At 35.8% G+C, this 22,671-nt stretch overlaps 1 protein-coding gene across 5 annotated transcripts in view; it reads right to left on the reverse strand.

The window, feature by feature from the left end:
- The window catches only part of DLC1 (DLC1 Rho GTPase activating protein), a 527,396-nt gene that overhangs the window by 430,973 nt on the left and 73,752 nt on the right, over positions 1-22,671 (reverse strand). The window contains exon 1 of one of the 5 annotated variants that reach the window (XM_016959114.3): positions 7,814-8,053. The exons of 1 other annotated variant lie outside the window; for it this stretch is intronic. The gene's annotated coding sequence lies outside the window, so the exon portion shown is untranslated. Of the gene's footprint in view, positions 1-6,960; positions 7,300-7,813; positions 8,054-22,671 lie in introns of those variants that run through there. 3 more of the 5 variants (XM_016959112.4, XM_054656569.2, XM_054656568.2) reach the window with 3 other exon arrangements.

Here is a 22,671-nt window from a genome sequence, read left to right on the forward strand (position 1 = left end):
CATACTTTGTTTAATGCTGGAATGTACTTGTTATACCTCATTACATGTTAGTGGAAAACATGAATCCCTGTTAAAAGTTTTATTGGCAAATTGCTTAATGGAGATTAAACTATTATATATGAAGTAGCTTCCCTGTCTTTAGGCTGTCTGGAAAGCATCAAAAACTACCAAATTAAAGAATAAGTCATCTATAATGAGCCAAGTAAGGGGAATAAGTAGTGTATCACTTTTTCCAAAAGACACATCCAACCTTCCATCAGGTTTAGTCTTTAGAAGAAAAATGAAGAAATAGGTACCCAGCTGAAAAATATTATTTTGTTGTTAACCCATTTTTAGGTATATCTGAGTTTTTACTCAACTTAAAACATTTTTTTTTCTCATTCTTAGCCCTCAGTGATTCAGGCAAATTTGAAAGTTAACTCTTTCAATCCACTAGAAGTCAGCTCATGAGAAAAGAGCAGGGTGTTGCAAAACTGCAGGCTATTATTTCAGCGGTGCTCTATTTTTACGTCCAGGTTGCTGCTATTTAATGTCGCTTCCAGTAGTGTCTAATTTTCTTGCAGAGAGGAGAGCAGATACTGGCAGTGTTTGACTTACCACCCACTTTATGGCTCAAGTCAGCCAGATTTGGAGATTCTCTTAACATTTTCTTAAGCAACCCTCATGTAATTTGAGGAAACTGGGAATATTTTATGATATTCTCCTGATATCACTGAGATCTTTCTGGGGATATTGGTTTCTAGGAGATCCCAGAATTAACAGAGCCATGTGGGACAATATTGGTTTATGGATGTAGTAACTTCTTTTTCTTTTTTTTTTTTTTGAGACGGAGTCTCGCTCTGTCGCCCAGGCTGGAGTGCAGTGGCGCGATCTGGGCTCACTGCAAGCTCTGCCTCCCAAGTTCATGCCATTCCCCTGCTTCAGCCTCCTCAGTAACTGGGACTACAGGTGCCCATCACCAAGCCCGGCTAATTTTTTTGTATTTTTAGTAGAGACAGGGTTTCACTGTGTTAGCCAGGATGGTCTTGATCTCCTGACCTCGTGATCTGCCCACCTCGGCCTCCCAAAGTGCTGGGATTACAGGCGTGAGCCACCACGCCCGGCCAGATGTAGTAATTTCTAAGTATCTATGTTTTATTTGGATCTCCATGTTTTTTTTTTAAGTATGCAATCTTCTTAATAGTACTGTTTGATCCTATGCAGAATAATTTGGGCATTTACAAATACATTGTACCTTAGATTAATTCTGCAAATAAATTCATTAATGAATAATTATCTTCTTTGCCATAATATCTCTTTTCTGCAGAACCTCTTACAATAAAGAAAAGTATTGCCTTTCCTCTGATCTTGTTTCACTTGAAATTTTTCATGTAACAGGAAATAGTCTAGGGTTAAAGTTGATATTAAACGTGTGGCTGACCTTTTTATTATTGATGGCAAAGCAGTATGATTGAAATGTGGTTTGCTGTATTATAAAAAGATATTTTTATTCAACAAGGAACACGGATTATAATGTTTTATCATCATCATGGTGAGATGCGGTTTTGCTTTAAGTGCTCACTTTATTTTTAGCTTTGCTATCATTTCTAAGAACACTCCAACAGTAGACACAGTAATCACTCCGTGTAAATAACAGATATAGCTACATCAGCACAGGTGCTCAGATAGCAAGTTGACAGTAGGGAATTACATTTTTAGTCATTCCATAAGCACAATTTTCACTGAAATCAGGAACAAGATGTCATTAGGAACTTAATTACTTCTGTTAGCTTGGTGTCCTACCTGGGGTCAATGTCTCTGCTATCAACTTTTGTCTTCCATACATCTCTATCATCTCATCTTAATTTTGTCATCTACCTATAAATGTTTGAGCTTATTTTTATCACCAAGTGTTTTTCTTAATACCTAAGAAATATTAAATGCATTAGAAACTTATAATGATAACTATAGTAAAAAAAATCCTTCAATTAATTAAGCACTTATTATGGGCCAAGTACTGTATTCGGTGTGTTACTTAGAAGCTATCTCCTTTAGCAGTAATACAAATGTTGTAGGAAACAAATACCATTATTGCTCTAATTTGATAGGGAAGAATTTTGGCAGGACTGATTAACTAGCTCAGTGTCAAATACATACTGGTGGGCAGGAATTCTCTCCCATTTTTATGAGGATGTCTGTGAAATAACTTTTTTTTCCCCTGGTGATTAGGGTTGCTTACCTAAATTCTGTGTACCTCAGTTTTCTCAGTTCTGCAATGGGAATAATGAAAAAACTGTTGAGGGGAAAATGATAATGAGTTAATAACAATGAGATTATAATATATGTAGAACACTTAGTCCATGGCACGTTTCAAGCACTCACTAGATGTAAAGTGACTTGATCATGATGATGGTGATGGTGATGGTGATGATGACTCCTTTAGCTTTCAACTGACCTTAGCTGCAGAATCCAGGGCTGAGTATGAGCTGAAACTATCTCTTCTATATCCATGATATTTCAATATAGATGAGTGATTAGAACAAAATGTGAGTGAAACACAATTATTCTTTATTCTTTTTTTTTTTTTTTTTTTTCCTGAGATGAAGTTTTGCTCTTGTCGCCCAGTCTGGAGTGCGATGGCACAATTTCGGCTCACTGCAACCTTCACCTCCCAGATTCAAGTGATCTCCTGCCTCAGCCTCCTGAGCAGCTGGGATTACCGGTGCCTGCTACCATGCCCGGCTAAAGTTTTTTGTATTTTCTGTAGAGATGGGGTTTCACCATGTTGGTCAGGCTGGTCTCGAATTCTTGACCTCAGGTGATCTGACTGCCTTGGCCTCCCATATTCTTTCTTGATTAATTGACTTATGCCTTTTTAAACAAGGATTTGTTGATTATACTGTATGCAAAACAATTTGCACACATGAAATCTAATCTAATGCCTAACATGACCTGGAAATCCCATACTTTACTAATAAAAAGCAGAAACTCAAAGTAGTTACGGGGCAAACATCAAATCACAGAGCGTCAAGTGGTAAAGAGGAAATCAGAGCCAGTTTTCTAACTTTGTCCATTATTTTTTTCGGTACACTACCCCATTTAAAATGTGGAAAATTCACTAGTGCTCTGTTCTCACTGGCCTCATGTAACTTTTAATTTCAAACCATTTCTGGATGCCTATGCTTCCTTCTGGTGCTTAATGAACTTGAAATGTCATCTAATGAGAGTGTTGTTAACCTCTGGCCCCAGGCTCTGATGACTCTTTCCAACCTCTTATTTTCCTTCCCCTTTAGAAATTATTATTCTATTATTACAGGATGTCTGGAAAATAAGAAAGAAGTCCAACTCCCACACATTACCATTCCTCAACCCTGGTTTTCCTTCCATTCATTTCACAAACATTTATTGACAAATAAGTGTTGATAATTCCTGACAAGCTAGGTATTTTGCTAATTGCTGGGAATAAAAGAAACACTAATTGAGTATCTAAACCTGCTGTTTGATCTTCCTACTTCTTTTCTATCTCATTTCCATTAACAGGGCTGATTTTCTCTTTGAATTATTTGAATTGCATTGCTAAAACACTTTGTTATTTCAAGCTAATACAGAAACAACCTTTTCACACATACAATTGTCTTTTCCACCCATTTATCTCAATTAATGAGCAAGTTCATATGCATGCTGTTTACATTATCTTTCAGCTTTTTTTTTTTGGCATTTGAGTCACTGTTTAATCTTTTAAAGTTCATTTATATACTCTAATCCACTGAATCAAAATTAACAATCTTTTTTAACTGGGTCTCAAGATCCTAGTTTATTCATTATTATTCTGTTTAACTTTCTTAAAAATTAGCCCATTTATTTATCAAAACTCTGTAAACTATCAGTTGAAAGCCAAAACAGAACCATAGAAGTAAACACTGTATTTCTCTATCACACCAAAGTCAATCAAGAGTCATTCTTCTCTGTAACTCTGTTTGGTCTATGTTGTTTATGCAAGGGGCTTATCTTTCGTGTGGGGAAAGCAGGCCCAATATTCACACTACTTCCCTCAAATTTGAAAGTTTTCAGTGTTCCCTTGTCCTCTTCCAATTCTCATGTGCAATTCTTGACATGTCTCTATTTTGATAATAAAATCCCTGATCTAGATCTTGGTCATTTGGAACTTTGCCATACTGTAATAGTTTTTAAAGAGTGATTCTCATTTTATAACACTGACATCACTCATTTTTCAAGAGGAAACAAATAAAAAACAAACAAAAGACAAATTTCAAATGATCAATTTTTGACCTATTTTAAGCCTGTAAGATCTAAAACTCTATGAATAAGATTAAACCATCCCATAAGTATTTGTAGTGAGTTATATGGTATGGGTAGGTATAGACAGAGACAGAAAAAATTCTTTTTTTAAAATTATAATGTCCTTATGAAGAAAATGAAGTGATGTGCTATCTTTTACTAGGCCTTCTAGGAATCATGCAGTCAGCTATAAGGGCCACCACTTTACTGCACTTATTTCTCATTCCAATAATGTAGAGTGTGGTGACATTGAAAGGAAGTGTTGAATAGTGTCTCTTTTAAGTAGTAATAACATCAGGAAACTCAATCTGGTCATGAAAATGGAAAAAAAAAGTATCATGACACATTCTCTCTAAGGAAATGGCAGCTATTAGAAATGGAATGTGTTACGTTTATGAGAAAGGGTCTTGTCTGAGAAGGTATACTGCTTCAGCACACACAGCAACAAATATTGTCATATATGAAGTATGATGCAGATGAAATAACCCACGCTCCCATTTTATACCACGTTGGTCAGACATTTATTTATATACTGTAAAAATTCTGCATTCTACAATTAAATGACTTTGTAGAAGGCTTAGAGTAGACATACAAATCAATTAAGGGATTGCAAACATGCTGGAGAAATGTAAACATATTTTTTATATGTCAACTTAGGCTTTTTATATATTTAGTGAAAAGACCCACATAGAACTTGAAATAAGCTACAGCAACAATGATTTAGGCTAGATAGAAGAAAGGATGTCTGGGGGGTTTGCTGTAAAATTGCCTCTGAAAGTCATTGGTTGGGACAGTTTCATTATGATCATTTGAGTACAAGGATACAAATTAGAAAAGCTGTTTTCTAGCTCTATTTTTAAAGAAACATCAGATTAAAATTAATATAATTATTAGCATATGGATTGATTTTCTTGACATAAACATCAAATATAATAAAATAGTCATAAAGCAAGTTACTACTGTAAAGTGTTTATTGAAGGCATACTGATTTGATTTTTTTTTAAGTTAGGTTTTTTTTTCCCACATAATTAACATTGGTGACAGTTTTACCCTTTTTTTTTTTTTAAAATTAGAGGAACTACAAACTTCTGTCTGCAAAGCACCCTTCTACTGGACATGTTCATACTTCATTATGCATAATTATTATGGGAGGCAGGATGATGGGATAAAAAGATATCTGAATTATGAATCAGGGCACTGTGGTTCTGCTGTCATCCCTTCTACTAGCTAGAGGTGTGACCTTGGACAGGTCACTTTTAAATCCCATTTCTCAGCTTCTTGTAGACAACCTCAAGACATTGTTAGAGGAGACCATCTCTTATGTTCTTTCCTTCTCTGAAATTCCATTTGGAGATTTTAATTAAATCATAATTTAGATAAGTCAGTATTTTATCTTCCACATATATAAAAAGTAGATTCTTTTTCTCATATTTAAGAAGTTTTAACACAAATTATCAGTGAATAGTTAAAATTTATCAATATAAGTTATTCTAGCATAAAATTTGAGAATAGCTAATATAGCAGATGGTCACCTTGTACTATATAAAAACTTATAATGAAAACAGTTACTTCATTTCTTATGATCCAACTGTCAAAATAGCTCTCCATCTTTCACTTAGTATATTTTGTATTCATCTAATAGATTTGAAAATGTACATGAATATTTCTTCCCTTTATGTAGCATTTTATTTCTATAAAATGATGAATTTTATTATAAATATTCAGAAATATAACAGTATCTTGTGCATTATAAGTCCACACTTTTTCGGTCATTACTAAACTTCTTTTCTAATGTATTGTACATTTAAACATTTAAGATTACCTTAAAGAGACTACAGTCAGGTGGATATGTAATTTTACGATTACATAAGTAAGGACACAAACAGTTTCCATATGACTGGAGTGATTTCTGGCTGCCCTAAAAGAGTTATAATGAATGTCAGTGTCACTGAGATTGACTTCAGTTATTCAAAATATTACACAAAATGTGACCGGAGCAAGCAGTGAATCCAGGAAAATTAATATAAACTAAATTCGATTCCGACATTTAAATTTCCAAAACTCAGATTAAATACTATTTAGGACAGAAATAATTCCTGAAATTTCACGTGTTTACTTTTTTTTTTTTTAAATGAACATTTTAAGCTGTACAGGAGAAGCTTGACATATGGTTGAAACTGGCTTGGGTAAAATAATAAGAAATTCAATCTTCGTAGTTTTAAATGAGACACAAAATACTCTTTGGAGACTGATTATTAAGCAAAAGTCACTCGGGTGCTTTCTACTCTCCCTGTTGGCAAAGGAAGGTAGGGAGGAATTCATTTACACCTCACACTGATGTGTGAGAAAATGTATTTGTTTCACGTTATGCCAAGAAATAGGAAAACTGATCCGACAGCTCAATTAATAAATAAGTTAAACATAAAAAGGGATAAAAATAAAATCTTACTTTATGGAGGAAAAGAGTTAAATCTATATGGAGCCTGTTTTAGAACTGACAGTTTGCTAAAACGAATTGACTCACAATTTTCTACTTATCAAACATTTTCCACTTCTGATTTTATGGCTTTGCTCTAAAACCTAGGAAGTCACCAACTCCGTGCAAGATGCTAACATTTATCTCAATCTTTCTGCCTCTTCAAAGACCGCCTCAAAGCATAAAGATAGTCCATAGCGTCTTACCTAGACAACGAGGAGCTGAAACGCCAAGGCATGACACTGCTCAACACTCAGGCTAGGAAAGAAGTCCGTCCCCGTTAGTTTCTCCAAAATCTAAGTTCCCATTTCGTGGTTGAGATCATGGCTCTATTCTGAGCAGTTTCACGCAGTGTGTGAGTCTAACAAAAACACTCTCTGCAGCTGGAGGGAGCCTTAGCTAAGGCAGGATCCTGTCAAGGCATTCCTAGTGACTTCTGTCTACTAAATTCAGACTGAGGTTTTGCAAAAGGGGCCTCCACAACCAGGCCCAGATTGCCTGGAAAGTATTTCCTGCCTCTGAGGAGTGTGCATGCTAGAAAGGCTGTACGAAAAGAGGGGAGGAGGGGACAGCCCAGCCGCCTGGGCGTTTTAGGAGTTCTGATTTTACACAGAACTCAAGTGAGTTTTGTCAAAGCTCTTGAGGTGATTAGCTGGAGAGTCATAAAGTCCTAGAGCTTTTTCTATCCCACACTGCTCATGAAAAAAGAAAGAAAGAAAGAAAACATAGTTTTCTCTCTATCCACAACCTTTCCACTATATTAAATGTATATGCACAGCTTAATCAAAATGCCTGTGCTTGCTCTCATTTCAAAAGATCTTTTAAGAGAGCAAGATGAATTTAGCCTTAATACCATAATTCTTCTAAATGGCAAAAACTTTTCTGAACATGACTTAAAATTGGAAATGCTGCAGCTTTTCATTCTGTCCCTGAGACCATCTGTAAGTAAAATCCCAAGCATCCAGTTAATAGAACGATTTCTTCCAGATCTCTCTGATCACAAGAATCCTTCACAGAATTAAAATAGTTTGTGTTATGGCAAATGCAGCAGCGCATTACCTCTAGTCAGAATCCTCCAGTTACAAAAATCCAGTGCTGGAGCAGAAGACAGGCTCCATCTTGATCGTATTAGAGTCTTGCTGACATTAAACACTTACAACTGCTTCCATCTAGCATGGCAGCGTTCCTGAATCACATCTCTAAAGCCGCTCATGGTATCTGCATCCTTCGTCCGTCACAAATTTTGTGAACTATCATCTGTTTATCTTTTCTGCTTTCTTGTGCCTCCCTTGAATGACTTCCTCCTAGCTGCTCCAGGCTGGGAATTTGGACTACCATTTGGTTTTGATTAAAACCAGACAGGCAACTCTGGAGAATTTAGGGAATAAGCTAATGGAAACTGCAAGTATGGCTTTAATTAGTGCATCAATTAATAATAGATGTTAGCTCGTCTTATAATAAGATATCACAAATACAAACACAGAGGAAGCTGAAGTCGTTTCAGGAAAGAAGTTACACCAATTTTCCTTCCTTTATGACCCAGAATCCTCTTTAGAGAATGTGGAAGGAAAGAAGAGGGAGGTGGTTTTGGGACATCCAGGCTGTGGAGAGGCCAGTAGAGCAGCTTCATTGTTTATACCAGGAAAGCAGGAAACAGCATCTCTGACTTTAATTATCTTGCTTGGTGGAAATGGCTCAGTCATGTCTCCCTTCTACTTTATTTACAATCAATGGATTTTGCTACTATTTATGACTCAAGCATTTTTTTGGGGGGAACTGATAATCAGATTAATTATTAGGTCTATCTGCTTCTTGCAAATTTCTAGAAGCTTTCAATAATAAGAGAAGTACAAGAATAATTCCAGTTGGATGTGATAAAATGAGTAACATATCAAGAGGTAAAAGACATCTTAAACTTTTTGGCCCTAAGATCTATCCTGTTCTTCTCTGAAATTGTAAGTAGTTTTCATTGTTCACTGTTATTCTCCATCCCTGTATATGACAAGGGCTATCTTGTAGTACTTTCTGATAATATTGGGTAGGTGATAACTCAAAGATGCACAAGGTTCTAACTACTATTTTTTTCCTTATTAGGTAGCTAAAATCTCTCAAAGTTAATGCAAATCATGAACCATATTAGACCCATGTTAGATGGCAAGAATGACTTATACTGTGCATGAGTTTGAAGATGAGAAGTAGTCAAATAAAAACATTTGGTCAGAAGCAGTTTTAAAAGTTTAGATCAAAGTCTTATTGACTAAAAACATGAGCATTTAGGTTTCTTTAATTTAATCTTCAACCGTAGGCCAAGAAAGAAGTCTGTTCTTCCATAAATTCTTTAAAAAGTATTTATATTCATATTCAAAGTGTTTCTACTGACACTATGCCTATTTAATCTTTCCAACAATTTTGCGTGTATTCTTATGTTTTACTTTACAAATAAAGTATTGAGAAGCAATTTTCTCACAGTCAAATGATACAAAGTGCCCAGGTCCACACTGGAACTCAGATCTTCTAGCTCCAAGCTTTGTGCTTTAATTTTTTCTCCATAAACTGCCTTCCTTGACTTCCACTTAATTTCTTTATTAAATTGGGAAGACTTCTTAAACTCTAATAGTTTCTCTTTAAAAATAGAGAGAATTTCACATAACTTATAGATTGGAAAGCAGGATGAAATTTATATGCAGAAATATTTGTGTATTTATGTTTATTTCCCTAAGAAAAACACTGGAGAAGAAAGGAATGAGAATTGATATTATGTCTTTCCTAATATAACTTGATATCTCTATCTCTGTCACTGCCTTTAGTACTGATATACAGTGGTTACTCAATTTTATATCAGCATCATGCTAATTCTTAGCTACATTTTGTTCATGAATACTGTACCCCGCGCCATATACTTTAGTTTTGTTTCTATTTCTATTGGCTTGAGAAAACAAGAAAACTCTGTTCACAAATGCCTTTTAGATATCTAGAAACTCTTGTTAGTAAGTTTCTCATAAACATACCCTTTTCTACACAAAAAATACATTATGTTTTCTTCTATTAATTGGATTACTTCCCAAATCTTTAATTACTTATATTTATTTTTCATTGTTGAGTTGCTTGATTCCAAACAATTCTCAGATCTTATAGTCTTATAAAGGCTTTACCAAATATGAGTGTAAAGATAAATAGTGAGAAAACTTCCTAAGTACTTAATATTGTGTCAGGAACACTGAAGGAGTTCAAAATATTTGTCCCCTTCTTTCTACTTGCAAATCTAAATACCAACTTCCTTAAATGTTTGACTGTTACTCTGTACTGGATCAGCTAATCAAATAAGGGGACAGAGAGAGTTAAGAACTTGAAAACAAAGTATCAGGATAGGAGTCTGCTCCAAAACTAACAGCCTTTGTGACCTGTGTGAGTTACCTAACCGGGGTGAGGATGTCTTAGCTTCCATAACTAAGAACTGTCACAATGCAAAAAGCTAGTCCATATAAAGCCATTAGCTAGAATTATTTTTACTGCTTAAATTATTGCCTTTTTTAATGTTTACATCTCTCTTTCAGGTATTTTTAGAATCTTTCTCTCTCTTCTATTGAACTCCAAGTTAAATGTATACATGTGAAACCGTTATAGTGGTGGAACAATTAAGTACTCTGTGGAAAGAAGAATAGCAGGAGGTGGATTAAATGGTATTTTAAAGATCACTTTTCTTTTTTTTTTTGTTTTTGTTTTTGTTTTTGAGACAGAGTCTGGCTCTGTTGCCCAGGCTGGAGTGCAGTGGTGGTGATCCCGGCTCAAGGCAACCTCCGCCTCCTAGGTTCAAGCAAATCTCCTGCCTCCGTCTCCTGACTAGCTGGGATTACAGATGCACACCACCACACTTGGCTAATTTCTGTATTTTTAGTAGAGACAGGGTTTCATCGTGTTGGCCAGGGTGGTCTTAAACTCCTGACCTCAAGTGATCTGCCTGCCTCGGCCTCCCAAAGTGCTTGGTTTAGAGGCGTGAGCCACTGTGCCTGGCCTAAAGATCTCTTTTCTACTTAGGTACTTTTACCTAAACAATAAACATTAGCTACGATCATTTATCTAGTCATTCCCCAATCATTTTCAGGAAAGTTGAATCTGGACTTCTGTACAGAATTATTCAGTGTCTCTCATGCAGTTCAAGAACATTTTATGTAAAGCAAGATCTATCCTTTGAAAACAGTGTTTTACTCTTTTATGAAATAAGTAGCAACATCATTAATTCAGTCACATTAGACATTTGTGATATTATGCGTGGAAGTCAGCTTTTAGGTTTTCCATTTTTGTTAATGAATAGGTTTATAATAGCAATGAACTTGAAATTAATATGTAAAGAGAATAAATACCTTTAAAGTATTTTGAAATATCCACATGCATACGGTTAGTGTAATAAATGTAAGAACACTTTGTCCATGAAAATTATTCCTCTAAAAATCTCTAACAATTTGCTTGTAATTTATTGAAGTTACTGTATTGGAAACAATAAAAGTAGAATTTATCAGATTTTCTAATTTATTTTTTCAGTAAGTTTTACATGTGTTTTCTTTTTTAAAAAATATATTATCAAGAATTTTTTTATTTATTTACCTTTTTTTATTATACTATAAGTTCTAGGGTACATGTGCACAACATGCAGGTTTGTTACATATGTATACATGTGCCATGTTGGTGTGCTGCACCCATTAACTCGTTATTTAAATTAGGTATATCTCCTAATGCTATCCCTCCCCCCTCCCCAGATGTAGTCTCGCTCTGTCGCCCAGGCTGGAGTGCAGTGGTGCAATCTCGGCTCACTGCAAGCTCCGCCTCCTGGGTTCACGCCATTCTCCTGCCTCAGCCTCCCAAGTAGCTGGGACTGCTGGCACCCGCCACCATGCCCAGCTAATTTTTTTGTATTTTTAGTAGAGACAGGGTTTCACCGTGTTAGCCAGGATGGTCCTGATCTCCTGACCCTGTGATCTGCCCGCCTTGGCCTCCCAAAGTGCTAGGATTACAGGTGTGAGCCGCCGCTCCTGGCTCATGTGTTTTCTTTAAATAAGTTCACTTTGGTAGACACATCCAGACCAAGAAAAACCATATAATTTGTAGTTTATATTCAATAAGCATCATGCGCATTATTAGTTTTTTGATCAATTTTGTCACAATTTTGACACCCAACTTGGTAACCATGTAGTATTTACCTGAAAGCACACATTAAAGGAACACACTTAAGTTTGGTCTTAAATTATCAAAAGTAGCAAAATCATATAAGCTCTCCAAAACCATTGATTCCTGCTTTTTGGACTGCTGATGTTCATTATCCCACTTCATTGAAAATTATTACAGTTCAAGAATAGATATGAAAACAAAGTTATCTTGATAAATTTACAAGAAAAAACAACCCCATCAAACAATGGGCAAAAGATATGAACAGACACTTCTCAAAAGAAGACGTTTATGTACCAACAGACATATGAAAAAAATGCTCATCATCTCTGGTCATTAGAGAAATGCAAATCAAAACCACAACGAGATACCATTTCATGCCAGTTAGAATGGCAAACATTAAAACGTCAGGAAACAACAGATGCTGGAGAGGATGTGGAGAAATAGGAACACTTTTACACCGTTGGTGAGAGTGTGAATTAGTTCAATCATTATGTAAGACAGTGTGGCGATTCCTCAAGGATCTACAACTAGAAGTACCATTTGACCCTGCAATCCCATTACTGGGCATATACCCAAAGGATTATAAATCATTCTACGATAAAGACACATGCACACATATGTTCATTGTGGCACTATTCACAATAGCAAAGACTTGGAACCAACCCAAATGTCCATCAGTGATAGACTGGATTAAGAAAATGTGGCACATATACACCATGGAATACTATGCAGCCATAAAAGAGGAAGAGTTCATGCCCTTTGCAGGGACATGGATGAAGCTGGAAACCATCATTCTCAGCAAAGTATCACAAGATCTGAAAATCAAATACCGCATGTTCTCACCCATAAGTGGGAGTTGAACAGTGGGAACTCACGGACACAGGGAGGGGAACATCACACACTGGAGCCTGTAGGGGGGTGGGGGCTAGGGGAGGGATAACATTAGGAGAAATACCTAACGTAGGTGATGGGTTGATGGGTGCAGCAAACCACCATGGCACATGTATACCTATATAACAAAACTGCACGTTCTGCAAATGTAACCCAGAACTTAAAGTATAATTAAAAAAAGAAAAAAGAAACTTAGCAAATAAAAAAAATATTGACACAGACAAGAGGGCACATATGTCTTAGAAGCGAATGAGTCTTCCTGCCTGTCCTGTAGGGCTAGGGTACCATCAGAAACTCAAAGATTCCCAGCCATGCAAGATTTTGTTTAGAGAGGTCTGTGTGTGCCCTGCCCGTAGAGGCTGAGGCTCTTCCTCTGTCAAAGCTTCCTTTTTATGTGAATACTTAAGCTGACATCACCATGTACCACCCTCCAGTGACCACCGTTGTTACATTACACCATAATATTCTCTGAAATCCTCAATTCATGGCCAAAAAAAGGGTCCATATATCTTTAGTCTGTTCAAGAAATGTTCCCATCTCTTGCCTGATTGCCCAGCCCATGAGTGATAGACTGGTTAAAGAAAACGTGGTCCATATACACCATGGAATACTTTGCAGCCATAAAAAGGAACAAGATCATGTCCGTTGCAGGGACATGGGTGGAGCTGGAAGCCATAATCCTCAGCAAACTAACACAGAAACAGGAAACCAAACACTGCATGTTCTTACTCATAAAAGGGAGCTGAACAATGAAAGAACATGGACACAGGGAGGGGAACATCACCCACTGGGGCCTGTTGGAGGGGCTGGGGGAGGGAGAGCATCAGGGTAAATAGCTAATGCACGTGGGGCTTAATACCTAGGTTATGGGTAGATAGGTGTGACAAACCACCGTGGCACACATTTACCTATGTAACAAACCTACACATTCTGCACATGTATCCCAGAACTTAAAATTAAAAAAAAAAGAAGTTCCCTTGCCATGGTTGGCTTAGAGCCCACAGTCTTCAGCTTCTTTTATAAGTCTTTCAAATGGGGCCACACATTCTCTCCTACACCCTCTGCTCCCCTGGGATAGAAGGTGCAACTGCCTGTCTTCAGTCCCCTCAAAATATGTCCAGATTCCTACTCCTCAGTAAAAGCTCTGCTCTGGTTAAATCTCTGCCTTCTGAGATTCATTCTAACTAGTTCCTCATCCCATACTTCACAATGCAGCACTGTGCAACATTCTCAGCCCACCATTTGGGGGAGTGAAGCAGGTATGAAATGTGACAAAGGCTCGTGTCCTTGAAACAATATTTGTTCCAATTTCTGTTAAAGTACAAATATGCCTGTTCTGTCTTTCCCTTTCAAATGGAACCATTTGAGAACCTCAGTACACATACCAAGTGAAAATGCTGCATATCCATCCACACATTCAAGTGATATTAACTGTGTATTACTATGTTCATAACACCAGTCTATGTGTATTGTCAATGCAGTACCCACATTCAACATGTGTCATATCAGAGCTGCACCTTTTTCTTCCCAGGTGAGGCCCACAAATGGTTCCATTTGAAAGGAAAGATGGAAAAGGGTACATTTGTACTTTAACAGAAATTGGAAGAGATATTTTTTCAAGGTTACAAGCCTTTGTCAGAACTTTACACCTACGACTTCCACCCCCTCCAAAAGGTGGGATGAGAATGTTTCCTGGTACTGCACAGTGGGGTATGGCATCAGGAGCTGCTGAGAATGAATCTCAAAGGGCAGAGATTTAACCAGAAAAGAGCTTTTACAATGGAGAAGAAATCTGGGATGCCTCGTTAAATACAATCTTACAAACAATGGAACGATTTTGGCCTCATGTAGCTTAAATGGGGGGTACGGAATTGGTAATCAAGAATAAACATGAGTCTGGGAGCGGTGGTTCAGGCCTGTAATCCCAGCACTTTGGGAGGCTGAGGCGGGAAGATCACCTGAGGTCAGGAGTTCAAGACCAGCCTGGCCAACATGGTGAGACCCTGTGTCTATTAAAAATGCAAAAATTAGCTGGGCATGGTTGTGGGTGCCTGTGATCCCATTTACTCGGGTGGCTGAGGCAGGAGAATCGCTTGAACCCGGGAGACAGAGGTTGAAGTGAGCCCAGATTGTGCCATTGTACTCCAGCCTGGGCGACAAGAGCAAAATTCAGTCTCAAAAATAAATAAATAAACAAATAAATAAATATAAAAATAAATAAAATAAGTAAATTATGTAGTATTATGTAGTATATGGACAATTGCTAGTGAAAACAGAAAATGCAGAGCATGCTAAGGAGGGTGTGGAATGAGGATTGAGGGGCAATCATGTTATATAATTAAATAAGAAACACCAGAGTAAGTCTCACTGCAAAGGTGGCTTATCAGTAATGACTTAAAAAAAGGTGAGAGAGATGACCATATAGATATCTTGGGTCACAGAGTTCCAGGTAGAATGAACAGATAGTGCACAGTCCTAAGGAAGCGTGTGCCTGGCAGTTTCCAGAAATAGCAAGGAATTAATGTGGCTAAAATGGAAGGAGAGAGAGAGGGAGAATATCTCAAGTTGTTAAGGAAAGAAGGTTAGGTAGTGTCTTGTAAGTAAGCAGTTTCAATTTCATTCAGTGAAAGGTAGAGTCCTGGAAAGATTTTGATCAGAGATGTGGCAAGATCTACTTTACATTTTAATAAAATTAGTTGAAAAGAATTTAGAGCCAAAGTAGGGAGACCAGGTCACCGTGGTAATCCAGGTAAGAGACAATGGATAGTGGCTCATGTGAAGGTAATGAGAAATATCAGATTTGAAGCTGTTGTTGTGGTTCATGCTACCAATATTTTTTTAAGAATTAAATTTGCTGTATAAGAAGAAAAGAAGAGTCAAAAACGCTTTATGAGCAACTGAAAGATGGAGTCATCATCAATTGAAAAAGGAAATCCTAGAGATAAAGCAAGTCTTGTGAGACAGAGTTCAGAATTTTAGTTTTGGGCATGCTGTGTTTGAGATGTCTATTAGAAATTTCTAGAAGTGTTAAAGAGGCAGTTGGACATTTGAATTCAAGTTTGGAAAAGAGATCTGGGCTAGACAAATACATTTGGGAATCTCAAACGTATTTGCAATTTAAAGTACAAAATTAGATGAGATTGACAAGAGGGTGTGTAAATAAAATAAGAAGACAAATACCTAATTGGCTATTAGATTTAAGAAAGCAGAGGTCACTCTTGATATTGAAAGGAACAAGTTCAAAGAATGATATGGAAAAAATTAGCATGGTTTAGAAGAAAATTGAAAGCCAAGATTGGAGACACAAATAAAGGAGAGAAAATACATGACGTGGTCACTATCTGGGACCATGAGATGCTTTTATTAGGATGGAAGAATAACAGTATATTTGCAAAATTTTGTTCTGTTCTTTTTTTTTTAAATTAATATGGTATGTTCCCAAGGGGGAGGGGAGAAAGTATAGAAATGTTGAAGAGTGAGGAGAGTATAGAAATGTTGAAGTGCATTATTAAGTAGGAGAGAGGGGATGGGATCTAATGCAAAGGGACTGATTTCACTTGGGAGTGTGAGGCATGTGAAAATGTCAGTGGATATTAGATATCATGATTCAGTCACTCAGCTAATCTCAGCTAGCCACCATCACAGTTGTTACCTATTCTATTTATTATTATTATTATTATTATTATTATTATTATTATTATTATTGAGTCAGAATCTCACTCTGTTGCCCAGGCTGGAGTGCAGTGGCGCAATCTGGGCTCACTGCAATCTCTGCCTTCAGGGTTCAAGTAATTCTCCTGCCTCAGCCTCCTGAGTAGCTGGGATTACAGGTACCCACCACCATACCAAGCTAATTTTTGTATTTTTAGTAGAGATGGGGTTTTGCCATCTTGGCCAGGCTGATCTCCAGCTCCTGACCTCAAGTGATCTACCTGCCTCAGCCTCCCAAAGTGCTGGTATTACAGGCGTGAGCTATCTATTCTATTAAAACAAATTGTTTTTGTTGTTGCTTTTCGCTATGTATTTTAAAATTTGTACCGTAATAGTCTATTGGTTACATGATATCTATGAAACAAAAAATTGTTTTACAATTTGGCACATGCTCATCTGCAAGATTTTTTATCTAATACCAGCTCCTGTATTTCTCTCAATGAAACATGATACATCTGGGTGCAGGAGAACAGTTCCATCTCTTAAAGTTGCAAAGAAAGGCATTGTTTTTGTATACTCTCATTTTCAGGTAGTATATTTCTGTTGTGTTTTTTTTTTTCATCTCTGAGCTCTTTTGCCAATTTCTTCTTTTTCATTTTTTCAATTCATCTCTCATTTCTTCCAGACTTCAGTTGCTTTTGGCATTTCTCTTATGTATTTTACCAGCTTTATTGAGAGTTAACTGACACAATAAACTCTACATATTTGAAGTGAACAATTTGATTGCTTTTGACAAATTCATATGCCTGTGATATCATTGCCACAAACAAAATAATGAACATATCCATCACTGTCGAGTTTCCTCCTGCCTCTTTGCCATCTCTCCCTCTTGCTCCTTTCTCCCTTCTTCTGCTCCCAAGGCAACGACTGATCTGCTTTCTGTCACTGCAGATTGGTTTAAATTTTCTAGAAGTTTATGTATATGAAATCATATGTATGTACCTTTTGTGGCTTCTTCACTTAGCATAATTATTTTGAGATCCATCCATGTTGTTGCATGTATCTGTCCTTTTTAGTGTTGATTAGTATTTCATTGGAGGAATATATCACGATTTATTTATCCAGTCATCTGGTGATGGACATTTGGGGCAATAACATTGGGATATTGTTATTTGGCCATTACAAATCAAGCTGCTGTGAATATTCATGTACAAGTCATTGTATGTATACATTCTTTAATTTCCTTGTGTAAATACCTAGTAGTAAGTGGTAGGGCCATTTGGTAGCCATATTTTTACCTTTAACTCTCAAACTGTTTTCTAAGGTGGATATACCATTGTATATTACCACCAACGATTTCTAAGAATTTTTGTTGTTACGCGTGCATGCCAACAGTTGGTATGATGAGTCTTTTTAGTTTTAGCCATTCTAATAGATGTATGGTCATTTCTCATTGTGGTTTTAACTTGCATTTCCTAACGATTAGTAATGTTGAGAATCTTTTCACATGCGTATTTGTCAGCATATATTTGATCAAGGGTCTCTTCATGTGTTTTGTCCATTTTCCAAAATTGGTTTGTTGGTTTCCTTATGGGAGACCATATATTCTGCATACAAGCTCTTTATCATGTAGGTGATTTGCAAATATTTCCTCTAGTCTAGCTTGTCTTTTAGTTTTCTTTTGAAAATGCCTTTTGAAGAGTAGAAATTTTTAATTTTGATAAATGAAATAACTCTCAAGTGTTTTTTTCTTTTATGGATCATGTTTCTGGTCTCATGGCAAAAAGATCTCTGCCTAATCTAAGATCACAAAGATTTCTCCTACACTATATGCTAGAAGTTTTATAGTATTAGGTTTTACACCTAGGTTCTATGACATATTTAGAGATAATTTTTTATATGGTGAAAGTATGGATCAAAGTTTTTTCTTTTTAAGTACGGACATGCAATTGTTCCAAAACCATTTGTGACAATTCTTTTCCCATAGAATTTTCTTTGCACCTTTAACAAAAATCAATTGACCAACTATGTGTCTTCCTGTTTCTAAATTCTCTATTCCATTCTGTTAATCTATTTTTCTATCGCATACAATACCACACTGCATTAACTATTATAGCTTTACAATAAGTTTTACACCAAGTATTATAAGTATTCAAGTTTGTTATTCCTTTTTAAAGTAGTTTTGGATAATCTAGGGCCATTGTAATTCTGCATGAATTTAAGAATCAGCTTGTCCATTTCTATAAAAAGGACTGTTGGGATTTTGATCAATTTATTATTTGGATCAATTGCAGGAAAACTGACATCTTGATAATATTGAGTCTTCTATTCCATGAGCATAATGTGTTTTCTTTTATTTAGTTTTCTAGTTTCTCAGGAGTGTTTCCTGCTTTTTACTGTAAGAATATTGTATATTCTTTGTCAGAATTATCTCTAGTACTTTATATTTTGAAGACTATTGTAAATGTATTTTTAAAAATTCTATGCAGCCATAAAAAAGGATGAGTTCATGTCCCTTATAGGGACATGGATGAAGCTGGAAACCATCATTCTGAGCAAACTATCGCAAGGACAGAAAGCCAAACACCGCATGTTCTCACTCATAGGTGGGAATTGAACAATAAGAACACATGGACACAGGAAGGGAAACATCACACACCAGGGCCTGCCAGGGGGTTGGGGGACAGGGGAGGGATAGCATTAGGAGATATACCTAATGTAAATGACGAGTTAACGGGTGCAGCACACCAACATGGCACATGTATACATATGTAACAAACCTGCACGTTGTGCACATGTATCTTAGAACTTAAAGTAAAATTTAAAAAAAAGTTTTCATAAAAAAATTCCTCTAAACGTTTATTCTATTGTGTAGAAATATATTTCATTTTGGAACATTGACTAGTATGCTGCTGACTTGCAAAGCTAACTAGTTCCAGCAGCTTCAAAGATTCTTAAGATCTACATAGGTGATCATATTGTACGTGAATAGGCAGTTTTATTTATTTTATAACTTAAAGCCACTGATCGATTGACTGATTGTTGTTGTTGCTTTACTCCGTAGGATACAATCTACATTACAATGTTGAACAACAGCTTTCATAACAAATAATTATCAGACCCAAAATGTAGATGATGTTGAAGTTGAGAAATCCTGCTGTATTCCTAGCGTGCTAAGAATTTTTATCAGGAAAATATATGAAAATTTGAAAAATGCTTTTCTCAATATGATTTTTCTCTTTTAGTCAGCGTGAAGCTTTTTTGTCTTTTCTAGTTTATTAATATGTCAAATTTCATTGATTAATTTTTGAATGTTAGACAAATGTTGCATTCCTGGGATAAACCATCCATTGTTATACTATCTTTTATATATTATTGAATTTAATTTGCGGATATTAAGGAAAACGATGTTATGTTCAAAGGGGATAACTGTCTGTTGTTTTATTCTTCTCTATGTTATTGATTTCTAATTTACTTCCATTATGGTTGGAGAACCTACTATGGATGATTTGAATTATTTTAAATCTGCTGAGTCTTGTTTTATGGCCAATCATATTGTTATTTTGGTAAATGCACTGGAAAATAATGAATATTATATTTTCCTGTAATGTTTTTATTGATGAGGTATCTGGTCAAGGTCCAGAGAAATAAAATGTTTTCACCACTATTTTGTCAAATAGGTGTGAAACAGCATCTATTATACGTAAACTGGAGGCAGTTCTTTAGAGAACCCTTAGCTTTAATGGATGCTCACTAAGCAAACTTATATTTTCTTGGAATAGAGGTCTCCTTGCTTCTGCCGTTTTAAACATTATCCAGTTTTAACGCTATATACCAGTAGGATAATCATGTATATTTTAAAAGTATTAAGTAGTTATTAGCCACATTTATGACAAATGAATTCAGCCAGTTTTTAAGTGTAAACATGTTGGTTTACACATGGGCATCCAAAAAAATCATTATTGTTAGATAAATAATGATTTATTTTCTCCTCTGTGGAAGTGTCATCTTAACCATAAGAATCAAAGAATACATTGATAACTGAAAAAGCATAAACAATGCTTTATCAAACTCTTAAAAAGTTCAGTGTTCTCAGTATTTCACTGAACATATTCACATTTATACAATATTACTTCTACAACCTGGTCTTAATTATCATCTTGGATAAAACAATACACCAACAGCGTTTTCCTTCCTGACTTTGAATGACAAAGTTTTCATTTAGTATAAAAATGAAAATTTAAAAAACTTAAAAATTTAACATTTTGTAAATTTACATATCTGATTGTAGGTTGAAGAAAAATATGTTGGGTAGCAAGTAGCAAAAATGTTGCCAAAATTCAAATGTTAGAAAAATTGTTTGAAAGAGTTTGTAAAACATGTGTTATAAAAGATTTCTTTTATCCTTATGTTGGAAGGCTGAATTTCACTACCAAAATAATCCTATTGCGGAATAAAATATAACAGAATTTCCTCTACTTATATTAGTTTTTTGTGGGCCAAAGTAGAGTGTGGATTATATTTGCCAAGTTCTTATGTAGACAAATGAATCACAGAAACACAGTAGCTATTTTATTTGGGGACTTGCTGAGCTGCAAGTTTTTTAATGAGTTAAAATAATATTTTGGGTCTTGAGTAGAAGGTGTGAACTATCAAAAACACGACATTTGACTTTAAAGTTTAGGACAAAAACAACTCCACATGCAAAGTCAGTTTGAGCAACAGACCCACTGAACTTGGAGATAGAATCCCCTGGGTGATGGTCTCCATAACTGTTTTCTTTGGGTTGTACAACAGTGAAGCCAATCTGATGAGGCTGAAGTTCTTAAGAGAAGACTGTTCTATCACCACCATGCATGCTTAAACACTGTCCTTAGCTTATGTCTGAATAGCTATGCCAAGACGATTATTTCCTTCTCTTCTAGACGAGGGAAGTAACAACAGTGACATTTATTACTCAACGAGAAGAAGATAGAAACCAAAGAACATACGATGTATAAGCGAATAGAATAAGTGAATTAGAGGAAATGTTTTTCTTAAAATAAAATGGGCCAAATAGTTTTATTACCATTAAGCTAATTGCTGTTCAAATTCTGATTAGAAAAGAAAAAAAACAGAACAATTAAATACAGCAGATGTTTTTGAGCACCTACTATGTGTAAGACAGTGTAATTAGGGATTTTAAAGATAATTATAACAATTAACTTGTCACCTGATAATTTCGATAATTAGACATGCATTATACCCTACAATAATTTGAGACTGTTTTATTTTCCATTTTAAGTTCAAGTCATTTCAACATTTTCCCCCAAACCTTCCTATCCTAAGGTCTAACTCTAATGTCTGCTTTTCTGTAAATTCCTTCCCAGTTGATCCAAAAATTATACTTAATTACTCTCTTTTGTATATCCTCTTAACACTTAATTCATACCTCTATTCAACATGACTCATATTTAGGAAATATTGTAAAGGAGAATACTTAGAAAATATTGTAGGAGAGAATTTCAACAGTTGTATCTAAAGACTGATCTCTTATATTTAAGAAAGTCATTCCTTGCAACTAAGAGAGAGCCTCCAAATGGAAGAAAGCAAATAGATAAGAGAAAAGGGAGCACCTATCCTTCCAGAAAGATGAGACTACTATGTTCTAGAAATCAATGGGGAAGTATTGGTCAAAATCTTAGTTTTTCCTGTAATACAAATATTTGTTACTCTCCTGCATACTAAGTTGAATAACAATATTTTTTTTCTATTATGAGCTCAAGGCCATGTTTATTTCTATTCCTAACACTATACTGTGAAGAGCTAGGGAAAGAAGGGATGAAAGGCTACTAGGAAATTACATGTAAGCATTAGTTTAATTAGATTCTATCCCTATCCTGGAAGGAACCAGAATTTTGCGTAGTGGAGGATGCGAAAAGGGTTGGAGGAAAAACAGAGTCTAATTTAGAGCAAGGGGCACATCTGTGCAAGAGGGTCTGTAATGACTTTTGGGAGTTATGGGAAACTGGAGTGAAACATGATGTCACCCGAGGAATGGAAGGCAAAAGTCAAAAACGAGGGATGCTTTGCAACCGTCTCTGTAGCTGACCAGTGTATTACTTTTCTCTTCCCATGTCTATTTAGATGCTTTTTCTCTAAGTCCTCTATGCTTGCCTACCAAATTTCTGGTCTTGCGAATATGTCCATTAGTACAGCCATTTCTTAAGGTA

This window comes from Pan troglodytes, chromosome 7, assembly GCF_028858775.2.
Source record: "Pan troglodytes isolate AG18354 chromosome 7, NHGRI_mPanTro3-v2.0_pri, whole genome shotgun sequence".
Lineage (NCBI taxonomy): Eukaryota > Metazoa > Chordata > Mammalia > Primates > Hominidae > Pan > Pan troglodytes.